General features: G+C 44.9%; 2 protein-coding genes across 8 annotated transcripts in view; one reads left to right on the forward strand and one right to left on the reverse strand.

Annotated features, from left to right (window-relative positions):
• Window positions 1-5,537, reverse strand: part of TANC2 (tetratricopeptide repeat, ankyrin repeat and coiled-coil containing 2) — a 460,847-nt gene extending 455,310 nt beyond the window's left edge. For 4 of the 5 annotated variants that reach the window (XM_033917627.1, XM_033917630.1, XM_033917629.1 and 1 more), the window contains exon 1: window positions 5,217-5,537. The gene's annotated coding sequence lies outside the window, so the exon portion shown is untranslated. The remainder of the gene's footprint in view (window positions 1-5,216) is intronic. The other variant, XM_033917631.1, reaches the window with a different exon arrangement.
• MARCHF10 (membrane associated ring-CH-type finger 10) overlaps window positions 4,407-12,280 on the forward strand; it is a 177,336-nt gene continuing 169,462 nt past the window's right edge. For 2 of the 3 annotated variants that reach the window (XM_033917635.1, XM_033917633.1), the window contains exon 1: window positions 5,563-6,219. The gene's annotated coding sequence lies outside the window, so the exon portion shown is untranslated. Of the gene's footprint in view, window positions 4,647-5,562; window positions 6,220-12,280 lie in introns of those variants that run through there. The other variant, XM_033917637.1, reaches the window with a different exon arrangement.

Raw genomic sequence — 12,280 nt, forward strand, 5'->3', positions numbered from 1 at the left:
TTCTTGCTCTTTTCCTTTTGAGATTTTCACCTTTTGTAAGGAGGCACATAATTCATGTGGATCCCCACTTCCAAAAGTACAGGATTCACATAATCCTACTTTTACAGACCACTCAGTGGCCATTAATTTACCTATACTGTCATCCCAATCCGGAATGGAGGGATTGGGAGCCTGCTCCTCAACCCCTTGTTCTTTGTGTAGCTTTTCTGATGACATATGACCATCCCACTTCTGGTACCAATATGTTCCGCCACTTATTTCTGTCAGATGGGATGATCAGTGTCACTCAGAAAAGCACACAGACAATATAAAAGCATAGACAATAACCCTTTATTATATATATATATGAATATAAGAATAAAATAGCTTCACCGTGATCCCAGGCAACTACCATCCTTCACAATTGGGAATTCCTGCAATTGATAGGTGGGTGGACCAAAGGAGACTGCCCCATGGTTGCAACGTCTTGGATTCTAATGTTAGGGGCAAAGTCCCGTTCTTATATAGGGTGAAAACTGCTGAGTTCATAGTTATCCAAGCTGATTCTGCAGTAATCAGCTTCCTTCACTATGACTCAGGCACGCAACACCCAGGTCACTGAGGTCACAAAGGTCAGGATAGCAGATAAGCAGACTTGTTGCAGAGACCAGCTTTCTATCTGGTTTTACTGTCCTTTTGTTCGTTGTTTTGTTAGCACCCAGGTCACTGAGGTCAGGATATCAGATAAGCAGACTTGAGGAGACATATCACGTAGTATGCTGAGTTTCAGTTACCCCCCTGGCCATAGGCATAACACCTCCATACACACACACAGCTTTTCTGTACTCCTATGGCTGAGGCGGCAAATGTCTACTTAAGCTCCTGCTCCACCTTTTGCTCATGGGCATCCTTGACAGTGGAGCTCTGTTCAGCCAGCATAGTGGTCTTCTTGGTCATGTGACCAAGCAATCTATCTTAGGTAGCTGGAACAATCTGTATAGCTCCTCATGTGGAAGAAGATACAGCTTGCCCAAAAGCTTGGTACCCCTAAGGATACCCTCCAATGTCTCCCACTGTATAAGAACCATCTGAGAGAGGAACCTATGGTGGGAAAGTAGTGCTGCCCGATTTCCGATTCGAATCGATTCACCAATTCACTTTGGGTGAATCGATTCAAATCGATTTCTTTTAAAAAAAAAAAAATCGGCCTCCTGATTTGGTGCCCTCCTTCCCATGCCTTCATGTAATTTTGCCTCACTCCCCTTTTGCACTGCCTATAATCTGGCTGATAGTTTTGGCACAGCCCCTTACTCTCTCACACAGCTCATCACATGGTATTGTTCTCCAATCATGTGCCTCCACGTCAAATTCCCCTAGCATATCCTTGCTTTCTGTTTCCCACGGCATCTTTTTACACTGCATATCTTGTGCCTATTTGCGGCTCTATTTGGGTAAGTCCTATTTATTTATTCACTTTTTAGTCGATCTATATCTTCTCTTGTTTGGATCAGTGCTAACACTACTTCGTTTTACATTTATATTTGTTGTAGGATTTCCTGCACGGTCCTTATTATCTTTCTAGTCTCTTGTGTGCATGCTGCGTCCTGCCTCCTTTCTCATATCTGCTGTTGTCAGTACGTATCCTCATACTATTTGTTAGAGGCATCTTGTCACTTGAGTTCCTGTGCACATGTTTGTGCTTTTACTCTCTTGTGGCGGTGTCCTATATTATCGTGTTTCCTGAGCTCAAATTCTGTGCTACCTGGTGGCCAGATTAGGTTTAGACCATTTTTATTTAGGTTTCCCATCATTTCACTCAGATCGCTCCAGCACATTGGTGCTTGTATCACATTATATGCACAGGTTGATCTCTGCACGTCCTTCCGTGAACTTTTAGTTTCTTTGCTGTCGTGTTTTTGCCCCTTTTCACTAATTCTCTCTTCACATTTTTATAAGATTTTATTTTATATTTTATCCTACATTAGTACTGTTGTTTTAAGCCATGCTACGCTGTATACTATAATTACGTTTTAATGTCATGGTATTTTATTTTGTAGTTATATGATTGGTTTTCCATTTATCCGGTTTAAATTGGGTCCATTTTGGTAATCTCTTGTGCTTGAGGCTCCTCCTTTTATCACTTTGTGGTTGTAGTAGAGCTTTTTTTGTGCTCCACTTTTTTGAGTCATTATTTTCTCACCTAATTTTTACTTTTATGACACCATATAGTGCTATTTTTTACTTTTTTATTTATTTTTTTACTTTTGTTTCCCTTTTTGATGTTATGCAACCTTGCACATTTTTTGGTTTTATAGTTGTTTAGCTTTCTAAAGGCTAACCTAGCCTATGAGGTTATCCCACATTTGTAAGATCACTATCATTTCGGTAGGTTCACTTTATCTTGTCTAATTCCTCATATAATCCTGCATGATTAGCAATCTTTTACCGTGAGTGTGGCGCAGTGGTTAAAGCTACAGCCTCAGCACCCTGAGGTTGTGGGTTCAATCCCATGCTTCTCCTTGTGATACTGGGCAAGTCACTTAATCCCCCCCATTGCCCCAGGTACATTAGATAGATTGTGAGCCCACCGGGACAGACAGGGAAAAATGCTTGAGTACCTGAATAAATGCATGTAAACCGTTCTGAGCTCCCCTGGGAGAACGGTATAGAAAATGGAATAAATAAATAAATTGTGCTATCCTTGTGATTACAATATGTCAAATTTGAAATGTGTATCCTGCCAGAGCTGGTATTAGACCGCGAACATGTGCTAGGATTTAACAGAGAGAGGAGAGGAAAAGTATTTTTTGTTTGTTTATTTTGTTTACACTGAAGGAGTCTGGGACTGGTTTTCCAAGTACTGAAGGAGTCTGGGACTGGTTTTCCTAAGTGTTGAACTAAGTTTTCTCTTTAATAAAATGCTGAATTATGTTTAGCTGCAGAACTAACTTTATCTCATGTTCTAGCCTGCCTGTACTGGGTGTTAGCTTGGACATTCTAACTTCTAATGGCTATCTCAGCATAAACGACATGCAACAGAAAGACTGCAGAGCCTAGATAAGTGACTTGCTAGTGACCTGCTAGTGTGAGCTGAGGACCAATGATTGTTAAGAAAAGTAACACATGAAAAATTTTTTCTAGAATTCAGTTGTATAGCCAGAAGAATGTATAAATATCTCTGTAACGTCCTGTTTTCGGCACTTCTGAAGCCAGCTTGGAGCTCGGGAGTCGCATACGTATGCTAATAAACTATCTGTGCCTTCTTCAAGTCTCTAGGTTTTTTGGCTACCCAAAGTGACCTTTCAACATCACAGCACCAATGTGGGTGGGAGAGGGCAAAGGGGGTGGAGTGGGTGAAGAGGCTATAAAATAAACCCACCAGGATGTTTGAAAAAAAAAAACACCCAACTGAACAAGAAGATCGAATCGAAAAATCGATTCAATAGGCTAAATCGAATCAAATTTTTTTTTCCTGAATCGGGCAGCACTAGTGGGAAGGCCTTAGGCAGCATCCAAAGGACTTCTAATATGGGGTCCCCATCCAAGGCTGCCTCTGGAGAAGGAACCCAGATACGCAAGGTGTAGGACACTGAATCAAATGGTGAAACTCCTCCTACCTACATAAGAACTCAACTGTAAAGTCTTCTTTATCAGGAAAGAGATCCTAAAGTCCTCTAAATCCTCTTCATCCAATCCCCAACAGCACTGAGTATGTCTGGCGGCACTATAGAAATGATAAATAATAGTAACTAAAGGTGACCCAGCAAAAGAGATCCAGGACTGCACCCTCATTCAACCTTTGAGACTGTTTAGCTATACAAAACAGTACATTCCAAGTCCTCTGAGGCCTTGTTTCCCCAACTAAGAACTTAAGAATAGCCATACTGGGTCATCCGCTTTCCACAGTGGCCAAACCAGGTCACAAGTATCTGACAGAAAAACAAAGAGTAGCAACATTCCATGGTACCGATCACAAGGCAAGCAGCAGCTTCCTCCATATCTGTCTCAATAGCAGACTATAGACTTCTCCTCTATGAACTTGTCAAACCTTGTCTAAAGTGCTTGGCAGGCATGCTTTGCAACAGCTTACAACAAATGGGGCACCAACAGGGATGCCACTAACATTAGGTCCTATTCTGGGTGGGTGCAGCCCTATCCAAACTCTGGCAAATTCACTGTAACATGACTGCTATTCCCACCAAAGATGGAAGGATCACAACAAGCAGGTGAGTTCAGTTCAGTTGCTTAGTTTCACTTTCCCTTTTTGTTGTTGTTGTTTACTATACCATTATTTTTCACTATCTGTAAGGGTGTGCCAGGATCTGGGGGAAGCAGTTACATCCCCCACCACTAGCAGGAGACCTGTGCCAGCATGCCACACTGAACACAAACCTGTGGGCTAATGCTCAGGACTGAGGGTCAGCATCACTCTAACTGGGGTAAAGACTACCGTAAAGTAATGAACACCACGGACTGCATCCTGAGAACCTAGGCTGAGGAAAACAAAACCTGCCATGCCAGTCCAACTTACACCATCTGCTGGAAGTAGAAAAATACTGGACAGCTCCAAACTGCACCAGCACCTCATTGGAAAACCAGTTCTCTACTCTACTTCATCTGCTACTAGAGGGAGGAAACCCATAGATCTGCACTGGTCTAACAGGCTGGTAAGGAAAGAAACATTTAAATACACACAATAGCAGTAAGAACATTTTTTCAGCAGTTTTTTGTTGGTTTGTTTTTGCACATCCCTTTGTTTGCAGTTATCTTAGCTCCCTGATTCTTTCCCTTCGCCTGCCCATAAATACAATCTTGTAACCTCGTTTTCTCAGGTACAGCCAGGCTGAGCACCACAACCCAGTGACATTTCCTCTGAACTTCTAGGACTCTTTTCACCTTAGAAAAGAAATGTTGCAATTTATTCCTACCAGTCCCTCATCCACTTTTTTCTTCCCTCATTTATCCTTCTTCACAAGGCTGGAAGTAAAACTGACAATACACCACGTTTTTAAATGCTTGTGGCCGACTCCATTCCTTCACACTGTAAAAAGGGAAATTTAAAATGGATAGATACAGCTCTCTTTTGTGCATATGTATTACAAAACTCGCTCTTTTCCACGGTGGGTAACCACCAAATACAACAAAATGTGTATATGTGTAAGGAAATATATATCCCGTGCCTTGCTTTTGTTATTGTTCCATGCACATACATGATTTTGCCCCGGTCTGGCTCTTACCTTGTTTTCCCTTGTCCGAGATGCTTCTCCCCACTCCGGGCCGGGACTGCAGGCTCCTTTCCTTCCTTCCTCCCTCCCTCCCTCTTTCCTAGGGGGTGGGAGTGCGGGTGCTGGGAAGGGGAAATATATTGGGGAGGTGAGAGACTATCCTCGCTCACAGCATTACCACCCGCATCTCTTTGATCCAGCGACAATTCCAAAATGCACAAACCCCCGACTATTGCGTCCAATAATAACACTGTAATAACAAGAGAAGAAAGCAAGCCGCTGAAGAATGCACCACCTCCGACCGGGCCGGTGCCGTCCCCACCAGGGCGCAGGCGCCTCACTGAGCCGGCTCGCGCTCTCTTTCCCAGCTCACCTTGCGCGCTCGCGTACGCGCTGGCACCGCCAGACACGCTGTCAAGCGCGTGGCCGTAACGTTGCCTCTCCGCTCACGGCTGCGGACGAGAGAAAGAGGGAGAAGTGTTTTCTGGCACGAAGTGAGGTGGAGAGTCCTTGTAAAGAGCCGCAAGTTGTGGCACCTCGAACCGTACTCTTCTCACCTCCTTCGCCGTCACAGCCAAAGGGAACTCCAGTAGGCGGTGACAGTAGTACCTCAAAAGACACATAGGTTCACGTGTCACCACCACCAGCAGCGAAAGATATAAAGTCCACCAAATATGTTCCACAGAAACACAACCAGGAAGGAGACAAAAAACGGTGGAACTGATGTTGGGTCTAATGTTATGTTTTAGTACCATTTTACACCCTGTTCAAATAAAGGTTCGATGGGGGGGGGGGGTATCTACCAGCAGCAGCACCTCTGAAGTATGCCTGGAATAGCAGACCTCTGGAATATCCTGCTGAATGTGGGAGATTTGATGGGTGTGGATCCTCCACGATCAGTGAACCTTTCAGCTAACCCACCCACATCACTCACAACCAGCCATCGCTTCTGCCCCAGGGTCCCAGGACAGACAGGAATAGGAGCAATCAGCAATAAAAGGAAGAGAACAAAGAGGTGGGTAGAGGGACCAAATAGAGGATTGATGGGGGTCGCCGACAGGATTACTGTATTAATTTGTATTTATATATTTTATATAATAGTTTTAGTGGATATGTTTTAGAAATGTTAGTTTCTTTTCCTTTCCTATTTTTAATGGAGTTCTTTTCATAAATATGATTTGAGTTGTGATGTAAACCGCTTTGATCCTTTTTGGCTGTATAGGCCATATAGAAAGATTTTAAGAAACATAAACATCATCAGGGATAGGATAAGCCAAACTTGGTTTTACTTCCATTACATTAAATTGGGTTACAATTAGGATTGGATTAATATAGGCCTGGTGACTTGGAGTTATTTCAATTAGCTGATTTGGCTTCTACTTCAGCCCCTTTTACCACTTCCATTATCTGTCCAGTATTTTATTTGTTTAAAAATTTATAGCCTGCTGCATCCACAGTTCTGCTTAGGTTACAAAAAACACACATAATCAAGTTAAACAAACAACATTTAAAACTCCTGTAAAATTTACCCTCTACTGCAATAAATGAAAGAATAGAAAAGTTGTCACCCTTTTAAAAAATTGCATCACATTAGAAGACTGCTTAATTTCAATTGGCAATAAATTCCATAAAATTTCACCTTGTACTGACACCATGGACTGACAAATTCTAATTGATCTCACCAAATTCAACGACGAAACTTCAAGGTTCAACTGATTCTCAGACTGCAATGCTCTCTTTGGTTGATAATGGCAAAACAGCAAACTCAGAACTACAAGTCATTTGTCTTTTAAAACTTAAAAAAAAAATTCATACTCAGAATCTTAAACTCAACACGCTAAGCAACAGGTAGCATGCAAATTACACAAAATTAATGTTATAAGCTAGTAGTATAATGGATACACCTCATGTCAAACTGTTTGACAGGCGAGATAAGAGAAGGATCAACCAACTTCTTGGTTAAGCCCCACCCATTCTCTGTCCACACTACGGTAACTCTGCCTAAACCTTGCCCACTCTGCCCATTTTCACCCAAACCCCACCCACACCATAGCTCTTCCTACCAAGGCCCTGCCCACTCTCTGCCCATGCCCCTCCCCTTCCCATAGGAAAGAATTGTGGTGGCTCCGCCCATGCCACACCCACAAGCCACATCAAGCAAATGCACTTTCTGATGACATCACCGGAAATGGAGCATGCTTGACCCCCCCCCTGGAAATACGCATTCTGATGACAGTGGAAATGGGAGTGCCTGCCATACCAGAAGTGCACATTCTGATGACGTAGGCGGATACAGGGTAAATGAAACACCAGAAATACACTTTTCTGACCACGTCAGCGGAAACAGGGTAAATGAAGCGCCAGAAATGTGCTTTTCTGATGAAATGGAAATGCATTTTCTGATGATGTTAGCAGAAACATATTTAGTCAAACATCCCGGAAATATTGTGGCCAGAAAAAGGAGTGTCTTTTATTTTAACAGCCTTTTAGTTAAAAGACTGGTTTTAAGATATAATTGTTAGAGCAGTGGATGCAATGCACAAGCAGTTCACAAAAGCAAAAAGACCTCTACAGATGCCTTTTATTTCTTTCCTGTTTTTTTAGGACACTTCAGTAGGAAATCTTAGTTAATGTTTGTGGGGAAGGGTAATACCCAGATTGTCATGGTGACAACTAATAAGCTGGTTCATCATAAAGGTTCTTGCAGCCCCTGATAAAGCCAAGGGGGAGGGGGAGGTGTTTTTAAACCTGTCTGAACATGTCCCTGCCTACTGGTATTGTCAAAGTGACATATACCCAGTAGCGTACTAAGGGGGGGCGGTCCACCCCGGGTGCAGCCTTAGGGGGGGTGCAGTGTTCTCCCTAGCGTGTTTTAGCCGGGCGCTGTACCCAACTAATTTAGGTGAGCCCCGGCTGTCATCTTGCATCCGCACCACCAGCATCAAAGCCGCGCTCCAATCCTCTTCCCTTTCCTTACTCCAGGGGTGTCCAACCTGCGGCCCGACAAGAAGTTTTGTGCGGCCCAGCTTCTCTCTCCCTCCGGCGGGTAATTTTCTGGCCGGCTCCCTTCTGCAGTCAACTGTGGGTGGTGTCAGCTCCTCGCGCGCGATCTGTGGCTGTGTCAGAAGCGTTCCCTCTGACATCACAACATCAGAGAGAAGGCTACCAAATCAGCCATGAATCGCGCATGAGGAGCCGACGCCACCCGCAGCCGACTGCAGAAGGGAGCCGGCCAGAAAACTGCCGCCGGAGAGAGAGAGAAGCTGGGCCACACAAAGCTCCTTGTCGGGCTGCGGGTTGGACACCCCTGGAGTAGAGACAGGGAAGAGGATTGGTGCACGACTTGCAAAAAAAAAAAAGTGTTCCAAGAACCAAAGTGACTGTAGGAGTCCTGAGACTCTGACTGGAGTTTCTGAATTATTAATTGGTGAAATTGGTGAGTATTTTGGGGTATTTCATATATGTGGTCTTGAATAAACTCAGAACTTTGTATAAGGGATTGAAACCTTCATATACAGTACAAAATGGGAACAGACCAAAATAACTTGACCCATTTCTTTAAATTTATTTCTAATTTCTGCACTGGCAGCTATGACTGTTTGAATGACAATCACTCTATCCAAAAGGAAGAAGACTAAAAATTATTCCCAGAGAATAGTTCCTCATGTAGAGGGATAAAAGTTCACTGCACACAGCTGGTGGAAATGCCTCAAAAAAGGTGCTCTAGAGCAGTGTTCTTCAACCGCCAGTCTGTGGACCGGTGCCAGTCCGCAGAAATTTTCTGCCAGTTCACAGGGCCGGCACATCTATTGGGCCCAAGACAGCGTTCTTCAGCCGCCAGTCCACAGTGCGATCAACGCGGCGTCTTCGGGCCAGCTTCCTGAGTGCTGCAGTGCACAAAGCCATGGGAAAAGGCTCCTCCACGTGGCCTGCGCTTGAACCGGAAGCCTTCTCTCTGACATTGCAACGTCAGAGAGGCTTCCAGATGAGGCGCGGAACGCATGCGAGGAGCTGCTGCCCACAGCTTTGTGCAATGCAGCACTCAGGAAGCCGGCCCGAAGATGCTGCATTGATCGCAAAGTAGACACCCAAAGATAACACCGGGGGGCAGGCCAGAAGGCAAGGCACATGGAGGGAGAGAGACAACAACGGTAGGGGAAATGCTTTTATTTTTTTAAATTTAGTGATTGATTTGTCTGTTCAGGAAGAAATGCATTTGTTTCTTTTCCTCTGGGGTTGTACTGCTTGCAGAGCTTTGCATCATAGGGTTTGTAAATGTTAGTACTTTTAGTTTTTGGTCCTGCATTTGCATGGGGTTATCTGTTTTATGGTAGGAATGAATGTTAAAAAGCATATGATGTGCTTTGTGTATTTTAATTTTGTGGTTAAGCATTATGTGTTGTCAGTAGCGTACCTAGGGGGGGCAGGTCCACCCCGGGTGCTCGCCCCAAGGGGGTGCACAGGAGAGAGCTGAGTGTTCTCCCTAGGGCAGGGGTGCCCAATTCGACGGGTAGCTCGCCAAGGCAAAGTGAGTTGATCACCCAGGACTCACTTTGCCTTGGCAATCTATCGGGCCGATCAGTCTTCCTCTCCCCGACGTCAATTCTGCCGTCGGAGAGAAAGTTCGGGCCAGCCAATCGCTGCCTGGCTGGGCGGAACTTCCTCTCCGACGGCAGAATTGACGTCGGGGACAGAAATGCTGGTCAGCCCGAAGCAGGGAGAGCATGGGGAAACTTAAATCCATTAAAGCATACTTTGATAACTCTGCCTTCAGAATCTTGGTACAATCCCTTGTATTAAGTCAGCTCGACTATCGTAACATCGTCTACTTAGCAATCCACCAAAAGAATATGCGACGATTACAACTAATGCAAAACACTGCGGTCAGACTAATCTTCGGTCTAAAGAAGTTCGATCACGTGACGCCATACTTCAAACAGCTACACTGGCTGCCGATGGAAGCTCGTGTAAAGTTTAAGTTCGCCTGCCTCTGTTTTAAAGTTTTCTACGGTCTAACCCCTAAATACATCACTGACCTATTCTCCTTCTCAGCCAACAAACACAAGAGAAGCTCCCACTCGCACTTCGTTTCTCCCCCGATTAGAGGATGCAAACTAAAAAAACACCATGAGCATCTTCTCTCACATCAGGCTGCTCTATGGGGTAAAGACCTAGAACAACTCCTATTGCCCACCACTTATGAGGTATTCAGGAAATGCCTCAAAACCCACCTATTCCTGAAATACCTAGACAGCTGACCCACTTCCCTCTTTCCCCTCTCTTGCCCTTTCTCCCCATTGTTCCCACATCCCTTAAGTTAATTCAACTTGTATGCCAACTCAACTTGTACTCCACTAATTCTTTTGTAAACCGCATAGAACTTAACGGTATTGCGGTATATAAACTGTTATTATTATTATTATTATGGGGCGGTGTCAGCGTCGGCTTTGGGGCCTGTTATCCATTGGTGGCGGTTTGGGTCCTGTTCCCCGATGGCAGCGGCAGTGGCAGTGGCTGAGGGAAGGGCAGGGAGAAAGAAAGAAAGGGGGCAGGTAGGGAGACAAGGAAAGAAGAGAAACAGAAAAAAAGAAAGGGGGCATGAAGAGAGAAATAAAGAAAGGTCATGGAGAGAGGAAGAAAAAGTTGGGGGAGGGAATGAGGTGTGGAGGAGAGGAAGCATACAGGCTGAAAGAAAGATTGGATGCACAGTCAGAAGAAGAAAGTGCAACCAGAGACTCATGAAATCACCAGACAAGGTAGGAAAAATGATTTTATTTTAAATTTAGTGATCAAAATGTGTCTGAATTTATATCTGCTGTCTATATTTTACAATATGGCCCCCTTTTACTAAACCGCAATAGTGTTTTATAGCGCAGGGAGCCTATGAGCGTCCATAGCAGCGCTGGGCATTCAGCGCAGCTCCCTGCACTAAAAACTGCTATTGTGGTTTAGTAAAAAGGGAGGGGGAGGGTATTTGTCTATATTTGTATGGTTGTTACTGAGGTGACAGTGCATAGAGTCATCTGCTTTGACCTCTTTGAAAAACCCCCAGAATAGGAATGATAATTAACAATTCTATGCGTACAGTGTGCGTTGTGTTTTTTTTTAAAATTTTATTGTTGGTAGATCTTTTTGACTTGGCCACAAAGGTAAGGGGGAGGGAGGGAGGGGAGCTGCTGAAAGACATCTAGTAATCTTTGCAGGCTTGACTGTGCAGGGAATTATTTTTGTAAAATCATGTTTTGTTATGTGACTGGCATTATTTAGACTTTAATTTCTATGAATGAATAGAATGAAATTGCTTGTTTTTATGTGTGTGCGCTGAAGGAAAGTGGAGAGAGTAGGCTGAGGACGCTGAAGGGAAATGGGGAAGAGAGAGTGGGGAGAAGACGCTGATTTATAAATTGACAATTGTACAGAATATTGTTTCTTTTTATACTTTAATATAAACAATTCAAAGCTTGTGTGGATGGAATCAGGTGGTTTGCGGGGATGGAGACCGAGCTTACAGGGATTAGTCCAATAAAATGGTTGAAAAGGATTACCGTATTTTCACGCAAATAACACGCACCCGTATAAAACGCGCACACGTGTATAGCGCGCAGAAATCACGATGATAAGCACAAAAACTTTGGTATAACGCGCTCACGATTATACCGCGCATGCTGCCCGACTCTCCGTTCACCCCCCCTGACTTCCGTGCACTGCCCCGCCTCTCCGTGCGCTGTCCCGACTCTCCGTTCACCCCCCCCTGACTTCCGTGCACTGCCCTGACTTTCCGTGCGCTGTCCCGACTCTCCGTTCACCCCCCCTGACTTCCGTGCACTGTCCCCCCTTGAAGGTCTGTCCCCATCCTGAAAGCCTGATGTCCCCCCCCGACGTCCGATACATCCCTCCCCCCGAAGGACCGCCGACTCCCCAACAATATCGGGCCAGGAGGGAGCCCAAATCCTCCTGGCCACGGCGACCCCCTAACCCCACCCCGCACTACATTACGGGCAGGAGGGATCCCAGGCCCTCCTGCCCTCGACGCAAACCCCCCTCCCCCCAACGACCGCCCCCCCCCAAGAACCTCC

The sequence above is a fragment of the Geotrypetes seraphini genome, chromosome 13 (genome assembly GCF_902459505.1).
Source record: "Geotrypetes seraphini chromosome 13, aGeoSer1.1, whole genome shotgun sequence".
In the NCBI taxonomy this organism is placed as follows: Eukaryota; Metazoa; Chordata; class Amphibia; order Gymnophiona; family Dermophiidae; genus Geotrypetes; species Geotrypetes seraphini.